General features: G+C 46.0%; 1 protein-coding gene across 2 annotated transcripts in view; it reads left to right on the top strand.

The window, feature by feature from the left end:
- Positions 1-8,146: 8,146 nt before the first annotated feature.
- The window catches only part of ATN1 (atrophin 1), a 61,852-nt gene continuing 52,078 nt past the window's right edge, over positions 8,147-17,920 (top strand). The window contains exon 1 of one of the 2 annotated variants that reach the window (XM_048502875.1): positions 8,147-8,262. The gene's annotated coding sequence lies outside the window, so the exon portion shown is untranslated. The remainder of the gene's footprint in view (positions 8,263-17,920) is intronic. The other variant, XM_048502877.1, reaches the window with a different exon arrangement.

The raw sequence follows: 17,920 nt of genomic DNA, 5'->3' as shown, positions 1-17,920 counted from the left end.
TGGTGGAGGTGGTAGAACCAGAAATTTAATGTGATTTTCATTGTTTTTAGAAATGAGATCTTTGTATCTAAAATTTAAGAGGCAAGGCCTCCTGGGTAAGGGGTAGAATCTCTGGAAATTTCATCTCAGCTAAGAAGGAAGGTGTTCCCCACTGAAAACAATGACAGCTGCTGCTAAACACCATTTATTATCATGATGCATTTTTAACATGTATTAAAGAAAATGACCTTGACAATCAAAAGCAAACAACCCTCAATATTTTATAACTCAAATCCCAGTGAAAGAAGAGCGACCTTGACTGTAGGAGAGGGATAGCCTGCAGCTTTTCTGGCCATAATACTTTCCAAAAATGTCATATTACAGTATTATGAGATGTGGAAGACCCCTCCTGGCAAATCCTCTCAGTCCTTTCAGATCCAAGATGGAGACACGTTGGGTTGGCTATAGGCAAGTCAGATGACTCAACCTTCTTGGTGTCTCCTGTTTCCGGGGGACTCAAAATCCAGAACCGACTGACTATTCTGCAGAATACACCAGAATACACACCAGAGTTGCAAAGAAGTTCTTGGGCGGATGGATCTGGGGAAGGGTCGCCCATTGCACATCAAGATCTGGAATTGGGGAAGCAAACCAACTAGGATGACAAGCATTGGGAAGAACAGCAGCAGAGCAAGAATTTTAAAAAAAGGTGCCTCAAGAAGAGCTGGTGTGAGGCAATGTATCCAAGGAGAATGAGAAATAGAGTGCAGGGAACACACAGTGGACTGTTACTGTTTCTCAGAGAGAAATCCAGCTGGAGATTTGCAAATGGTGCAATAGGGAGGATAGAATTTTGGAAGGAAGCTCAGTGATATCACTCAAGGGCTTCTCTTTCCCTTAGACTCTATGATATAAAGTTATTTCTCCAATTTTGCCATTTCCTCCTGGGAAACTGTCATCAAAAGATCAGTTGTACTTATGGGAAAATCCCAGGATCTACCCTGAGGTGGTAACTCTACCCGTATATGAACATATTTACATTCAGAATTGTTCAGGAAGATGTACTGCCTTGCCTGGTGTGTGTGGCTGCAGCCATGTTAACAATTAGGAAGAATGACACGCCCTTGTGATTCTTCCATCCTCCAGAGTGTCCCAACCAAGCAGTCTAAGAGGATGAGGTTACAATTCTAAGTACAGTTTCCAGGGAGAAAGCCCCATTGAATAAAGCTGAGGAGGATTCTGAGGAGAATTTGCTCAGACCTGGATGGCCCAGGCTAGCCCAATCTCATCAGTTCTTGGAAGCTAATCATGGTGGGCCTTAGTTACTACTTGGATGGGAGACCACCAAGAGGTCCAGGATTGCTACACAGTAGCAGACAATGGCAAACTACCTCTTTTTCTCTCTTGTCTTGAAAACTGCAGGGGCTGCCATATGTTGGCATTAACTGGACAGCCAAAGTAATAGAATCTGAGTAGTCCTCCCTGAGTCCTTCAGTTAAGTTCTTGACCAAACCTGACATTTCCATCATCTCTTCCTTCCCTGGCCAGAGTTGTTATTGAAAAGTCAATTTATTCTTTCTGTAAAGAATCAAGAGCGCATGTTTTGTTTTGTTTTTGAGTCAAGCAAACTGAAAAGGGGTGGCTTTTTTTAACTTTTAGCCTGTTCTAGTTACAGTCAATACCCTAATGACAAACTGAGGATTAGTCACGTAAAGTAAAAAACAAAACAAAGGCAGTAGCGTATAAAACCCTCATTGCTTATTCCCACAGTATACAAAACCTTTGTCCTGCCAGAGTTTCAGTACCAAGTTCTACACAAACTATTATGATTAATTTAGGCAGGCAATATTCTAACCCCTTGAACAAATGTACTTCCAGGGATTGTCTGCAATTTTGCAATTTAGATCTCATCCCCTCTAAATATATATTCATTCCAATCCAGCAACAGAAATGTTAATACAGAAGCAGATTCCTGGCTGAATTTGTGTATCCAAATGGTCCCCACGTACAGCCCTACAGCAGCCTCCATATCCTCTTACCATTAAGAAAGTTCAGAGGGTAGCTGCTTTGGTCTACAGTAGAACAGCTAGATTCGAGTCCAGTAGCATAAATGCAACATTAAATTGAGCTAAATCCAATATTAAAAGCCACAACACATAAAAAGCAGTAGTAGAACATTTTAACCTTCCAGGTCATTCCATTCCTGACAACAGTGGCAGTCCTCAGACAGAGAGGCTTCAAGGGAAGATGACAATGTGAGATTGCTGAACTGGAGTTCACTCACAAGTTCAGAACAATGGAACACACATGCACACCAGGGCGGAATAGGAACATAAAATTCTTGTCTCGCTATAGATGCTTATTACCTGCCCCCAAGTGTTTCCCCTCTGCATTAATCAAGCTTGCTACAGTATACGCTGTACTTGCTACAGTACTTGCTACAGTATACACTGTGCATCTTGAGTTCCTTCTCTGCAACACTCTTCCCATCTTCTGACTGGGATATACCAGAGAGATCTCCATTCCAACTTGTATCTGATGAAGGGAATTTAAAACCACCCTGAAAATCTTGTTAATTCCTTAAGGTGGTATTGAACTCAAATCTAGCTGTGCACCCCCAAGGTTGCATTTTGGAACTACAAGCAAAACACCTATACTGTGTCCCAACAAAAGGAACAAGTAGAATTGTGAATTCATCTACCACTGCTTCGTCCCCCAGCAACCCTCCCTCTGCCTCAAACACCAAGCCAGGCTTGGCAGGGAAGCAGTGGTAAGCCACTGGTGCCCTCCAGGCCTGGCACCAGCCTTCCCAAGGCATCTCCAATGCTCCCTTCTGCTCAGCCCCAAACACCAAGCTGGGCCCAGCAGGGCAGTGGCAACAAGCCACTGCAATCCCGCCAGGCCTGGCAACAGCCTCCTAACTCCTCCCACTGCTGCAAACACCAAGCCAGGCCTGGCTGGACAGCGGAAGCAAGCTGCCACTCTTCTGCAGGGCCTAGCAACATCCTCCCCATTTTCATCACCCTCCCACTGCCCCAATCACCAAGCCGGGTCTGGCTGTCTCTCCCACAACTCACTGCTCACTCGCCAGCCAGCTCATAGTCCTTTGGGACTATTTTCTACTGTGGAAGCAAGCACTTCTGCCACGCCACTACTGACTGCACTTGGTTCTCTCAGAGGCGAAAGGTATAACTATAGAAGTAGCAATTATAGGCATTGTTGTACTACCCAGGAGTGTTCTTATTAGGACTTCCAGGTCCCCCTGGTCACTGGTGGGGTATGGGGACTGGGATGCTCAGTGCAGGTTGAGAAACCCCTGGCAATTTTGGGGTGAAGTCTGGGGAGAAACAGGGACATCAGTGAGGTACAGTGCCACAAAATCCACCCTCCAAGGAATCCATTTTCTCCAGGGGTAGTCGGGAGATGAGCTGTAATTCTGGGGGATCGCCAGATCCCACCTGGAGGCTGGCATTCTTAGGTCTTAGCGATATGGGTGTAGGTGGGTCCCTGCTATTATTAAGTATATAGTGTGCCTTCCAATAATCATAACTGGCCCTACCTAGCAAGCATACCCAGTAGAGACTGCAGAACTTCCCAAATCAAATTGGAAACCAAAGGGGAAGTCTTATTCAAATACAGGAGTCCCAAAGGGATGCCTGTGGGTGCCACAGTGCCCACCAACACCTTCCTTGGTGCCCGCAAAATGTTTTAGAAAGCGGGTAGGATCATGCAGGACTTCTGCTCAGCAAGACCTCAAATTGGCCACTGGTGATTTGATTTGCTGTGCAGATTTTTAAAAAAACACACTGTTTTGGCAGCAGCTGTCACCACAGCCAAAGACCCTTCACTGTGTGACAGAAGGTAAACTGTGACACTTACTCTGTGGCTGGCTTTGTTTCCTGTAGCAGCTATTTTGGGGCAGCCATTTTGTGGTTCTGCCCACCATGCTGAGTCAGAATTCCAAAGATTGCCCACAGGCTCAAAAATGTTCCTGTAGTATTTTGATCCTTGCGTCCACAACCTGTGTCCAGGCCTTGCAATGCTGTCTCTGGCCCTTTCCCCACTTACCATTAAGCCCCGCGCTACTCTCCGCAAGTAGCGCGGGGTCCCACTGCACTCCCCACATCAAGGGCGGCAACAGCGCAGCCACCCCGATGCTGCCGCTCTCGCGCCCCCTCAGCGTGCGGCATCCCTGGCGCTGGCGAAAACGGCGCCTTTTGATGACCCCAAGCAGAGCGCGGGGTTGTGGGGACACCTGGATGCGCACCAGGGATGCTGCGCGCTGAGAGCAGTGCGCAGCGACGGCGGCAGCAGGAAAAGTGGGGAAAGGCCCTCTCATTGGTGGCTATCAATAGGTACAGTTGCCCATTCTGGGCTGGGAAATTCTTGGAGATTTGGGGGTAGAACTGGGGTGGGCAGGACTTAGGAAGAGCAGGAACCTTAGTGGTGGAGTTCTCCGAGAGTTGCAACTGATCTTCAGACTACAGAGATCAGTTCCCTAGAAAAAATGGCAGCTTCAGAGAGTGGATTCTAAGGCATCATATCAGTGGCGTAACTAGGCAAACTGGAGCCCTGGGCAAAACCTGAGTTTGATCCCCCCCCCCCCCCAGGCGCATGCCCAATGCAACGCGTACCCCCCCTTGTAGCTATGCCCAGTGGCGTATCTAGGCAAACTGGAGTTTGATGCCACTCTCCCCCACTGTGACCAAACAATGATTTTTTACACCAGGTTGTTTCAAAGTCACGATCACATTATAGAACATGCCCCAACTCACAAATCTGAGCACAGCAATAAACCATGCCACACAGCAGAAATAATTTTTGAAAACATTTTCAAAATGCTTTCAAAATGTTTTATTACTGCTATGAAAACATTTTATGGTGTTGTATCCAGTACCCCCAATTGGGGGAAACAGCATAACTTTCATCGTGTTCAAAGGAGAATCTTGGGCTCCTAGTTTAAACAAGTGATGCTGGAATCCACCCCCAAACAGCATCATTTTCAATGGTGTTTAAATTAGGGAGCCCAGATTCTCCTTTTAAAATTACCTTAAAGGGAGAATCTCAGTTCCCAGTTTTAAACAACATTGGAAGTGATGCTATTTTGGGGTTGATTCTCCCTCACCCCTAAAGCAGCATCACTTGCAATGTTTAAACTGGGGACCTCAGGATTCTCCCTTTAAATCCATGTCAAAGGCATGGGGATTTAAAAGGAAAATCAGGGGAAATTCTGTGGGAGGTGCCTGTCATAGGCAGGGTGCAATTGTTAAGCTAGCAGCACCAAACTTTTCAGGGTATCTTTAGAGACTCTATCGATAGCTCTCACCTAGGTTTGGTGAAGTTTGGTTCAGGGGGTCCAAAGTTATGAACTCTCAAAGGTATAGCCCCCATCTTCTGTTAGCTCCCATTGGAAACAATGGATGATGGGGCACCCTCTTTGGGAGTCCATAGCTTTGAACCCCCTGGACCAAACTTCACAAAACCTGGGTGGTATCGAGCCCTTCGGGGAAGAGGCGGCCTATAAATCTAAAATATAAATAAATAAATAAATAAAACATTCTCCTGATGATACCTCCCAGGTTTGGTGAAGTTTGGTTCAGGGGGTCCAAAGTTATCGACCCTCAAAGGTGTAGCCTCATCTCCTATTAGCTCCCATTGGAAACAATGGGAGATGGGGCACCCCCTTTGGGAGTCCATAACTTTGGACTCCCTGAACCAAACCTCACCAAAACTGGGTGATAGCATCAGGAGAGTCTCCCAAAACATCCCTGAAATTTTGGTGCTGCTAGTCTAAAAGCTGCGCCCTCTGTAGGCCAAAAATGGAAAAACACTGAAAATACAAAAAATCCCACAAACTGCGCCCCCCACAGGGCTGCGCCCAGGGCAACTGCCCACTTTGCCCAATGGGAGGAACGCCTCTGCATCATATGTCTGCCAAGCTCCCTTTCTTCGCTGAACTTGCCCTCCCCAAGCTCCGCCTCCAAATCTCCAGGAATTTTCCAACCCAGAACTAGCAGTCCTATAACTCTCTCCCGGTATAACACATCTTTTACTGGTAATATGTCCCCTGTAGGTCGCTGCAGTGAGCGAATGTAAATCTACTGGAGGTCCTTGGCCCTAAAGTTATCTGACCAGCCTCAATCAGAGCCAAGATCTTTTCATCTCTGGCTCCAACCTGACGGAAAGCTCTGTCCAATGAGACCCAGCCCCTGTGGGATATAGTGCAGTTTCATAGGGTCTGTAAAACAAGAGCTTTTCTACCCGACATATGGTTGACACAGCTAAGGTTGTACATCTAAGTCTCCCTTTCCCTCCTTTTTTCCCTTTCCTCTCTCACTTTTCATCCTTCTCCCCCTCCTTACCTTTCATACCATGATTTCTCCCTCAGTTGTGGTTTGTGCCTTCTTGAATGCCATCTAAAATGCCATTTTTGGCAACTCATTAGGGTTTTCAAGGCAAGAGACGGTTTACCATTGCCTACTTCTGCATAGAGACCTAGGTATTCCTTCAAGGTCTCCAAATATTAACCATGGCCAATCCTACTTAACTTCCAAAATCTGACAAAATTGGATTAGTCTGCAATATGTACATCAGGGCAGTGCACATGGAAATGCGTGTAAAAATCCAGCATACAGCCACGAGGGAGATTCTGCTTGCAAACATATCAACATAATATAGCACATCGCATTTTACCAGCAAACTTTTTTTTACCTTAAATGAATGAATTTTTAAAACATTAAAGTCTCACCAGCAAACTGAGGTTAGTTTTCAGCTAAGTATGTATGTTAGGTTGTAGTAAATGGAAAGGTGAAAGTACTGGGTCATTACTAACCCATGGGATGACATCATGTCCCAGCATTTACTGTTTACAGAATGGTTTGCCACTGCCTTCTCCAGTCATCTATACTTTACTCCATGAAGTAGGGTAATAATTTTACTGACCTCAAGAGGATGGAAGGTTGAGTCAACCTTGAGCCACCTATCTGAAACTGACTTCCATTGGCATCAAACTCAGGTTGTGAGCAGAGTTTGCACTGCAGTACTGCAGTTTACCACTCTGCTACGGGGCTCCTTGGCCTATAGTAGTCAGTAACACGTAAAAAATCAACAGAATTTGCCAGAGAATAAACTTTCATGAGTAACAGCTCTCTTCATCTGACAAAAATGAGGACAAAGATTCTCAACAACTTCAATGAGGTTGTAACTACGATTTCAATGAAAACGGAGATTGTGACCACTGGCTTTTTCTTGGTAATCTAAACACAAAATACTGGTGTTTCTCCCGTCTGTTTCAACAGTAAGCTGAGTACAATTTCTGCCAAATGGAATAATGGAAACTGAGAGTGCACGGGTGGTGAAGCACTCTTGCACTCAGCCTTGTGGTGAGGAGAGCGTTTCTAGCCTCCAAATGATGGCTGGACTGCTCCTGGGATTACAAGTTATCTCCAGGCAACAAAGACCAGTTCACCCAGAGAAAATGGCTGCTTTGGAAGGTGAACTCTATGGCATTATACCCCATTGAAACCTCTCCTTCCCCAAATCTCCTCCTTCTCCAACCTGCACCCCCCAAAAAATATCCAGATACTTCCAAATCCAGACCTGACAGCCCTAGAATAGGGGTGTTACAAATACCAGGAAAAGTACCTGTTTTCATCTGTGATATGTAAAGAAGGAGTGTGCTGGCTTTCCTGCTGTTTAAAAAGTGGGTTTTAAGGCACTGGTGCAGCTCCCACAGAGGTATGTGATATTTTCAATGTTAAGACTGTAACATGTTTGTTTACCTGTTCCAGACTATTCCCAGAGGAACACAGCTTCACACTGTTGCTGGCGGGTCACAACAAGCTCATTCTTGGCCTAATGCGAACCAGTTAGCATGTCCTTGTTTGCTGGCCTTCTCAAAGGATTAAAAACAACTGCCAAGGAGCATTCTGGGAAGTGTAGTTCAGAGACCATTGCCTAAAACTCCATTTTATTTCCTGTCTCACTTTCCTCTCCTCAAAATGTGATCCTTTCAACAGGTAAGGGAAACGGGTCGTCTCAGGCGTTTGGACGCGTGCTTCCCACTAGAGGGCAGAAGCGTGTAAGGACCAGGTTCAAACTTGACATAATTTTGTTTAAAAAGGTGAAAGAGTTAATAAAGGGTTTGCTTTGCATTTTACAAACCCGAGGGGGCGAAGTGGGGCTGTTGTCCTAGATTGGATTCCTAGCAATGATGGGCTTGCGGGCCAAACCTGAAGAGCATCAGCAGATGGCTGGAAGTAACAGAGACAATCTGAGCTATGGGTGAGCTTTGACAGTAGAGGCTTGTATGATGTTACTGGGAAATGTTTTCTCTTTGCTGTTGTCTTAATATATATATATATTTAAAAGCAGGCTGTAATTCTGTGATCCATTCTGCATGCAGTTGTCCTTTCAGCAAAGATTCTAGCAGGCAGAGCAAGACGGGAGCTGAGAACAGAGTGGTTATGGTGCCGCCTCTCTTTCCAGGAGGCTTACATGAATCTCTTTCTTGTTTCATTGTTCCCCTCTGGTCAAACAGGTTTGGCACAATACAAGTTTTAGCAGTACCAAAACCTGCAAAGCCTGTTTGATTAAGTGTGATGACTCGAGAGATCCGTAAATATTTCTTTACTCAAGATAGTTTCTGGAGGGTAGCCATGTTGGTTTATAGAAGAAGAGCTAGATTGGGTCCAGTAGCATCTTAGAAATCAACAAGGTTTTCGGGATGTAACCTTTGACTCTCAAAAGCTTATACCGCCAAAATCTTGTTGGCCAACGTTGTTGGTCCTACTGAACTTTGAATCGGGAACATCATTTCTAGAGGAGTCATTCGAGTGTGGAACTCACTGCCAGTGGCTATGTAGATGGCTTTGAAAGGGGATTAGACAGATTTATGGAGGAGTGGTCCATCAATGGCTACTAGCCATAGTGAATAGAGGGAACCTCCGTATTCAAAGCCAGAAAATCTCTGAATAGCAGTGTTAGGAGGCAGCAACAAGACAAGGCCTTGGCCTCCAGGGCAGTTGGTTAACTGCTGTGAGATACAGGATATTGGACTAGGTCAGTGGTTCTCAACCTTCCTAATGCTGTGACCCTTTAATACAGTTCCTCATGTTGTGGTGACCCCCAACCCTAACATTTATCCATTTTACAGATGGAGAACACTGATGCAGAGAGTCTTAGGCGACCCCTATAAAAGGGTCGTTCCACCCCCAAAGGGATTCCAACCCCAGGTTGAGAACCACTGGACTAGGTGGACCAACAGGATTCTTCTTGTATTCTTATGGCATATCTGAACATGTGACGCTGCTTTGATGTCAGTCTGTTAGTCCATTTAGCTCAGTACTGTGTCCTGCAGAGGTCTTCAACCTTGGAAGGTCTGCAGGCGTCTTTGAAATTTTGAAAAAGAAGAATGGAAGCTAATACAAAATGGCTGCTGCAGGGACTACAGCCAATTGGACAGTTCCAAGCCAAGCATTATACCACAGAGGCAAAAGCAATGTCTCTTGAGTTCTTCTGGAGCCCCTCCCACACCAAATAGGCAGATAAAGACAGGATAGCCACTCTGCTTTGTGAAAGAGAAACAATTTGGTTTCCATTGCCAAATAAAAGGTTTGCTTCCTGCATAGCCACAGAGATAGGTTTCAAGCCCAGAGATATGAAGAAAGTCAGTGTCAGTGGTCAAGCTAAGTGGCCTGGGATGGTTCCAGCATAGATGGCCATCTCCGGGTTGGGAAATCCCTGGCATTCTGCAGGTGGAACCTGGGGAGGGGAAGAACCTCAGTGGGTATCATGCCATAGAATCTGTCTTCTGAAGCTTCCATTTTCTCCAGAGGAACTGTTCTCTGTTGCCTGGAGATCGGTTATAATTCCTGGGGATCTCCAGGAGCCTTAAGGTGGCAAATGCAGTCCAGCACTTCACTATGCAGTCAGCTGGGAGTGAGCATGTCCCAAAGGCCTTTTCGCCCCTGTTCCATTGATGACTCTCTGGATTTTAACTAGAAGTCAAGAAGCAACCAGGTATTGTTACCGCTGACTGGGCTAGGCCAAATAAGAGCCACAACAGAATATAATCTATATCTATAAAAATCTAAACATGTGTTTGTCCCTGATGGTCTCCCTCAGAAGCTGCTGGACGGATCGTCCCCAAATTTTCACAGGATGTCCCTCCCTGTTGCGGGCAGGTAATCGGACCTTCAAATCACCGAAAGTCCATACCTGAGCCAGGTAAAATGTCTTTTTCCTGGCGCACCAGGCCATGAAGCTGGCTGTGTTAACTGTCACCCTTAGAATGTTCGTGCAGCATGTCTGTGGCCTGAGGGCTTGGTCTGCCCTTAGAATGTTCGTGCAGATGGGCAGAGATGAGCAGTGAAAACAGTAAATAGGTAATACTGTTAGGTAATACGAGTGGAAGTGAAACACATACACACTTTGCCGCGTGAGACGTCAGGTGGGGTTTTTCCCCCCTCACAAGCAGGTAACTTTCACTCTCTGTTCCTCACCCACTGCTACCATACAATACACATCCAGCTCATCCTCACACACCTCACTCTGCCCTCCCTCACATCCAACCACCACTTACCCTCTTCCTCACCCATATTCGCCACAGCTCTCTTTTACTAAAAGTGAGCCGGAGTTTGCCTTTTTCTTCTAAGAAAATCCCCGGGGTGGGGGCGAACCAACACTACTGGCTCTGCTTCTTTTGCACATGGCCCTTTAAGAACCCAGGGATCTGGCCTCGATCTGAGCGCCTCACCACCCTGCCTCTGCTGCCTGACTGGGATAGCCTCCTTGCCCCAGTTCTGCTTTACCCAAGCCAGGACTGTGCGTGTCAACCAGCCTCATGGACAGCGGGATTCGCACTCTGGACAGTTCCGTTGTGGAATGGAAAGGGTTACCTTATACTAAAAAAAAAAGACAGCACCATATAACGATGTGCATTGAAAAGGGAAAGAGGGATTCCATTTGACCACCCCAAAAGGCTACACTGGGGATCATTGGACCTGCATTGACATCTGTGTGGGTTGCGGACTGTGATGAGAAGGACAATTGCCACAGCAACGCGTGGCCGGGCCCTCTAGTAAAACATAAATCTTTATTTTGAAAAACAGAGATTCGTTCAGCAAGAGAGGAAAGCACACTAAACAAAAGAACCCTTTTTATAGACCCCAAAGTATTACATCAGAGACAAAAAGATTATGCATAAGACATTCATGCCCCTCAGGGTCCTTCAGGTTGAGATTTTCAGGCTCCTGGTTTTTCACAGTTCTTCATCCCAGAGCCATTTCCTCATCTCCTATCTGGAATGTAACTATATGACATTTTTTTTACAATATCATTAGATACTTGTCTCGCAGACTATACAACAGGTCAACCTGCCCTATATCAAGATATCAAAGGGGTACTTGAAACTGCTGGTAAAAACATTATTGGACTTTTTGAAACTGTCCTCTTTATTTCTCCTAATGTAAAAGATCAGACCTTCTAAAATATTTTTTGTTCTCTGCTATTTGGCCTTCCTTCGTATTTGATAAGCATTGTTTATGTTGGGGAACAGAGAAACCAGTCTTACTTGCCAAATTCCTTTATCCTGTTATTTTTCACCCACCTTTCACCCATAAGGCTGTCTTGTTAATTTATCCATGGGCCTTAGACTGGGACAGAAAAACTTTTCCTTAAACTTCATTTTCTTATATTTCATATCTTCCTTGTTTTGCTACTTTAATAAAATACTAGCAGGGCCCGGCCACGCTTTGCTGTGGCTTATTGTGGTGAAATGGGAAAGGAGCAGTAGCAGCAAATCAATTGCAGAGGCCAGCAGTACGTGCTCATGCAAACACGCAGCCTGATACTGTGCGATGTCAGTGATGTGTGTGCCCGCATTCCTTGGGGTGGGGGAATGGAAAGGCACCCCTCCCACACATCTAGGCTGGCTGGTCATGATCCTTTACCTGGGAGTAAGTTTGGTTGGTGGCAATGGGTGTCGCTTCTGAGGAAACCCTCTGAGGGGTGCAATGCAGCCATTCAAAGTATGTCACGGTTGCTGTACCGAGCTTACTCCTGAGTAATGCATGCCTGGTTTTCTTAACTGTAACCGCAGTATTCAGTGAATCTAGGGTGCCTGGCCCCTCCCTCCTGTCCCTTGCATGTCACCCCTCACTCTCTTCCCTCCCCCACTTCTCTTCCCTTGCATGCCACCCCTCCCCCTCCCTCCCTTCCCTTTCCCTCCGCTAGGGTGGGTGGGTCATATCAGGATGCTGGGCCCCCTGCCTCCCCTCCCTTGCATGCCACCCCTCACTCTCTCCCCTCTCTCACTTTTCTTCCCTTGCATGCCTCCCCCTCCATCCCTTTCCTCTCCCTCCCTCTCTTCCCTTGCATGCCACCCCTCCCTCTCCCTCCCTTCCCTCTCCCTCGTGTGTATGTGTGTATGTGTTTCACTTCCACTCGAGTTACTGCCCATGTACTGTTTTCACTGCTCATATCTGGCCGTCTGAGTGAACATTCTAAGCAGCACGAACATTCTAAGGGTGACAGTTATACACAGGCATGGTGCATGTCCTTCACCATGGAGCGCCAGGAAAAAGGCATTTTACCTGGGCCAGGTGTGAAATTTCAGGTATGTGAACATCAAAAAACACTCTCGCCTGGCTGACTATAGTGGCTGGGAATTTTCAGAGGAATTGGCCCAGCAGTTACTCAGTTATACTATCATCAACAAAAACACTGTTAGCTTTTTATATATATAGAAGATACTTTTCTCATGCCCTGGCTACAGTATCAGAAAGCGCATAAGTGGGCACCCATAGGGACCCTATTGGAGCTCACTGACTGGCAAAAGAAACATCTCAGGCAGCAAAAGGTCCTTCTCAGCACCTACTATTACTTTATCTGCAGATGCTGGGAACTGAACCCGGGACCTTCAGCAAACCAAGCAGCTGCTTTGCCACTGAACCACGGCTTCTTGCTATGTGTGGCAATCCCTTCGAATTACTATGGGCGCTCTGAAAAGACTAGTATCTCTCTCTAGCTCACAGGTGTCAAACTCGCAGGCCTCCAGATGTTATGGACTACAGTTCCCATCATCACCTGCCAACATCATGCTGGGAGGGGATGATGGGAACTATAGTCCATAACATCTGGAGGGCCGCGAGTTTGACACCTATGCAGCTGATCCTGAGATACCTTTCAAAATTAAGGCAAATCCTGGGACACCTTTCAAAATTAAGCCACGCTGAATAATTATTATGATTATCTTTTTTAGCCGGGGTCAGTTTAAAAGAGGGACGGCAGGTCTTGACGCCACGCTTTTGGGGGCTATCTCTTGTGAATAGGTTTGCATTGTTTTGAAAGCCTGCACAACCCTTTTGACCACAGGAAGCGAGGGCATCAAAGATGTATTTGTGTGTAACACAGACATGGAGACCGCTTTTGAGCCTCTTTGAAGTCTATTTCAGCGTGGTGCAGTGGTTAAGAGCAGGTGGACTCTAATCTGGAGAACTAGGTTTGATTCCCCACTTCTTTACAAGAGTGGCAGACTCTTATCTTGTGAACTGAATTTGTTTCCCCACACCTCCACATGATGTCTGCTGGTTCACCTTGGACTAGTGATAGTTCTCTCAGAACTCTCTTGGCCCCATGTACCTCACAAAATGTCCGTTATGGGAAGGGAAAGGTGTTTGTAAGCCCCTTTGAGTCTTCTTACAGGAAAGAAGTGCAGGGTATAAATCCAAACTCTTCTTCTTAAAAACTCCATTCTGTTTCCAATCTACCAAGATAAAACAGTGTTTTCCCTCTTCCTATCACATGAGTCTAATGCCCTGTCATGTATGTACTTACAGCTAAATGGGCCCCGAGCTGGGTCAGGAAAGGTTGAAGTCCTTTTAGTCTACTATCTGATATGTAATTCTGACTGGGACCATATCATATGGATCATTACGTGCACAGTGAGGTGAAGTACAAAGTAGGGGGTGTTTGTAGCCACCGAGCTTGCACAACAATCCAAAACGGGGGAAAATTAAATTGCTTATGGAAAAAATTAGACCTCATGATGCTATATATAGAGATCCTAGCAGCCATTTTGAAGGGACAAAAGAGGGCAGCTGCCAGCTGAGCTAGGTACATGATATCAGTATTGCAGAAGGGAAAGGAGTGGGAGCTTCCCCATACCCCCTGCCTAGCAGATGGGAAAAGTAGGAGCACCACATGACTAATTCAGGTGGAGAAGATAATGCTGCAGGCAGAAGGATGACCCACCACTGGTGCTGTGTGACTTGCACACACAGAAACAGGCATGTTGCAAGTGGGTGCCAATCTGACGCTTTGCCATGTGGATGATAGGATTTGCTAGAGGTGCTAGATGCCAGGGTGGGGAGTGTGGTGCTTAGCGTTGCAGACCAGAGCTGGATGCCTGGGGGGTGCAAAAAATTTAGGTTCCTTTGTCTTTTTTTGTCTTTTTAGTATTTTTTCAGTTTTTGGCCTGCAGGGGACGCAGTTTTTAGGCTAGCAGCACCAGCATTTCAGGGACTTTTTGGGAGACTCTCCTGATGATAACACCCAAGTTTGATTAGGTTTGGCTCAGGGGGTCCAAAGTTATGGACTCCCAAAGGGGGTGCCCCATCTTCTATTAGCTCCTATTGGAAACAATGGGAAATGGGCGCCCCCTTTGGGAGTCCATAGCTTTGGACCCCCTAGACCAACCTTCACAAAACCTGGGTGGTATCAGTAGGAGACTCTGCTGATGATACCATCCAGTTTTGGTGAAGTTTGGTTCATGGGGGCCAATGTTATGGACCCTCAAAGGTGTACCCCCGTCTCCTATTAGCTACCATTGGAGTGTTTTTTCCAAGCTAATAAGAGATGGGGGCTACACCTTTGAGGATACATAACTTTGGACCCCCTGAACCAAACGTCATCAAACCTGGACAGTATCACAAGGAGAGTCTCCTAAAGACACCCTGAAAGTTTAGTGCTTCTAGCTTAACAATTGCACGCCTGACAGCAGGCACCCCCCAAATTTCCCCAGATTCTCCTTTTAAATCTTTGGCACGGATTTAAAAGGAGAATCTGAAGTCCCCCGTTTAAACATTGAATCAAGACAGAAACCATCCTGCTGCCTGTGTCCAATATAGAGCTGCCAAGGTTTACTGCTTCTTATCATGGAGGTTCATTGAGGCATCATGACTAATAGCCATTGACTGGTCTATCCTTCAAGAATTTGTTTAATCCATTTTAAAACCATTTAACTTAGAGCCATCACCATGTGGCAGTGAGTCTCGTAAATTATCTGAAGACCGTGTGAAGTACTTACTTTTCTCCTGAATCTACTATCAATCCATTTAATTGGGTAATCCTAAATGCCATTATTAAGAGAAAGGGGAAAACAATTATCTCTGCCTATTCTCTCCACATTTAGAATTATACAAATGCAACCTGGAGGCCCATAGGGAATTTGCAGATGGGACAAAATAGAAATCACCCCCAATCCCGGCTCCAGGATTCCCTAAACTCCTTCCTTTTTCCTTCAGCTGACTGTCAACTACTCTCAACATTCTGTGCTTCGGGAGCACATTCAATCCAAGATCTGGGGGATTTTTTTCATGTTGGTTAATGTATATATTTTTCAGTACACTTGGTAATTTCCCCCAAATATGCAAAAGTCCATGCCTTGACTGTGGATGTCTCAATTTCGCTGTTTTCATTATCAGAGAGGCCCATCACTGTACTGCCCTTAGATATGATAGCAGTTTGGGTGAATCCCCATGGAGAAATTAAGCGAGATACATCCTGGTTCCAAACGAAACAACACCTTTTTCATCACGATTTCTCCCTCCCCACTGCAGCATGTGTCCAGTGAAGACCTCGATGTCTATCGCAGATTCAAACAATGTAACACTCCCCACAAACATGTGATCTGCTTGTTGGGTCTGTCTTCCTCGTCCTAATTGGCTGTTGTGTTGTGTGGGGCGGGAGCTTTTTTAAAAAACTTTTTTTTTGCTACGTAGATGCGTAGGCAGAATTTCCCCGCCTCTGCATTTGAGCAGGCTTTTTCTGATTGGCTATTGTGTTGGAGCAGGAACGCTATTCTGCCCCGATTGAAAATTCATGTCATTCTTATTGTCGTTAAAACAATTTATCAAAATCATTGCCCTGTTGCTTCGGACATTTTACATTTCTTACATTAAGCCAATGCTTCAAGAGCACTACAAAAAAGCGTGCAAGGCGCTCTCAAGCATAAGCTCCACTGCCTGATTGGCTGGAAGGTTTGAAGGGCAGTAACAATAAGCCACATTTGACCCGTTTCTCCTCCACCAAACCAGCTTCAGAGTGTGATTGAAAAAAAGGTGTACTTCAGTGCGGGTTCAGAAAAAACGCGTGATAAGGGAGGGAGCCCATGCCAGAACCGGGATGAAACCGTGTTCAGCACTTAAGCTGTGGGGAGTCCTTGCCCAAACTGTGATTTTTGCCATGAGTATCACGGGATAATTTGCCCGTGGGGAATTGACCTTTGAGTACCTAAAAGCTATCCCAAGAAGAGGAAAGCAATGGGAAAATCCCACCTTCAAGCCTCAAAATCTCCTCTTTCAAGAGACTCTTTCGCAGGGACTGGTTTCTCCTCCCCCTCCCCCTCCCCCTTTTAACTGACTCAAGGTGATCTCAACATTCCTTCCTCCTGAGGCCTATTTAGTCCTCTTCAGACTGATTGTTTGGGTTTGGGGAGGTGTAACTGATAAAGTCATATTTTTCTGTCTATCTGGGCAATTCCCTGAATTTACAGCGATTCCTGTATTCTCGGTAGGTGACCCTATTGTGGAATGTCCATTATCTGTTGTTACTTTACTATGAGAGTCAGGGATTAAGAAGCCCTGTGGCACAGAGTGATAAGCTGCAGTCCAAGCTCTGCTCAGGACCCACGTTCAGTCCTGACAAATGTTGGTTTCAGGTATCCACCCCACCATGCCCCCAACACGCCCCTGCTGTGGGGCACGGCCGGGGCGTTGCACCCCCCTGGCCCTGTTGGCATTACGTCACTGGAACTGGGGAATCAAACCTGGTTCTCCAGATTAGAGTCCACCGCTCTTAACCACTATAGTATACCATGCTGGCTCTCAGAAGCTCAGATGCCTTTGTAGCAAAGGGAGGGAAGACAAATGAAGGACGATGGCGGATTCTGCGCAGGCCAAATATAACAGGTGAAGGATGTTATATAAACCATTTTGGGGGGGACACTTCGCATGCGTCCTGTTCCCAAAATGAGTTTGGCCCATTTTATTTCCCATAACCCAGGATTTTCGAAAATCCTTTTGCACAATCCTAGGTTGGAGGTGTACTTGTGCGAACACAACAGACAGGAGATGTTTTATTTCCCTCCCTTTCGCCTGTTCACTTTCGTTCTGCACCATCCACTTTAGTTCTGCGTCAGGGAGAATCCACCCGCCAGCCATTCTGTGCAGGTCACTCAGCAGGTTGTGGGCAGATTCTCTGAGCATCCAACAGGGTACAAAGTCCCCCAAACACATTTTCTACTCTGGCAGCGAGTATGAACAATCTACAGCAGAAGTGTCCAACTCTGGCACATCAGATGTTCATAGACTACAATTCCCATCAACCCCTGCTGGCATGGCCAATTGTGGAGAGGTCCCTTTTTCTTTTTTCCCCTTTGTTCCTTTGTATGTGTATGTTACACATACACATATGCAGCTATGCAGGTGCAGCCAATAGTATTGTAGGAAGATTGGCATGGCTGTGGGGTTTCATTTCTGTATGCCTCTGCTGCTACGCATGTGTTGCAGGAATCTTTAAAATGAAGAGAAGAGTCTACATGCGAAGGAGTGAAAGCAACCCAGATTGTTTCCATGGGCTCCAATGGCTGCCTGAATGGGCGAAGGGCAAACATGTGAATGGGAAAAAAAAGAAAACAGGTCCTTTACAGTGACTGCAACAT

This window comes from Sphaerodactylus townsendi, linkage group LG07 (assembly GCF_021028975.2).
Source record: "Sphaerodactylus townsendi isolate TG3544 linkage group LG07, MPM_Stown_v2.3, whole genome shotgun sequence".
Lineage (NCBI taxonomy): Eukaryota > Metazoa > Chordata > Lepidosauria > Squamata > Sphaerodactylidae > Sphaerodactylus > Sphaerodactylus townsendi.
Note: the sequence above shows the minus strand (reverse complement) of the source record. Positions and strands in the feature narration are given on the sequence as shown.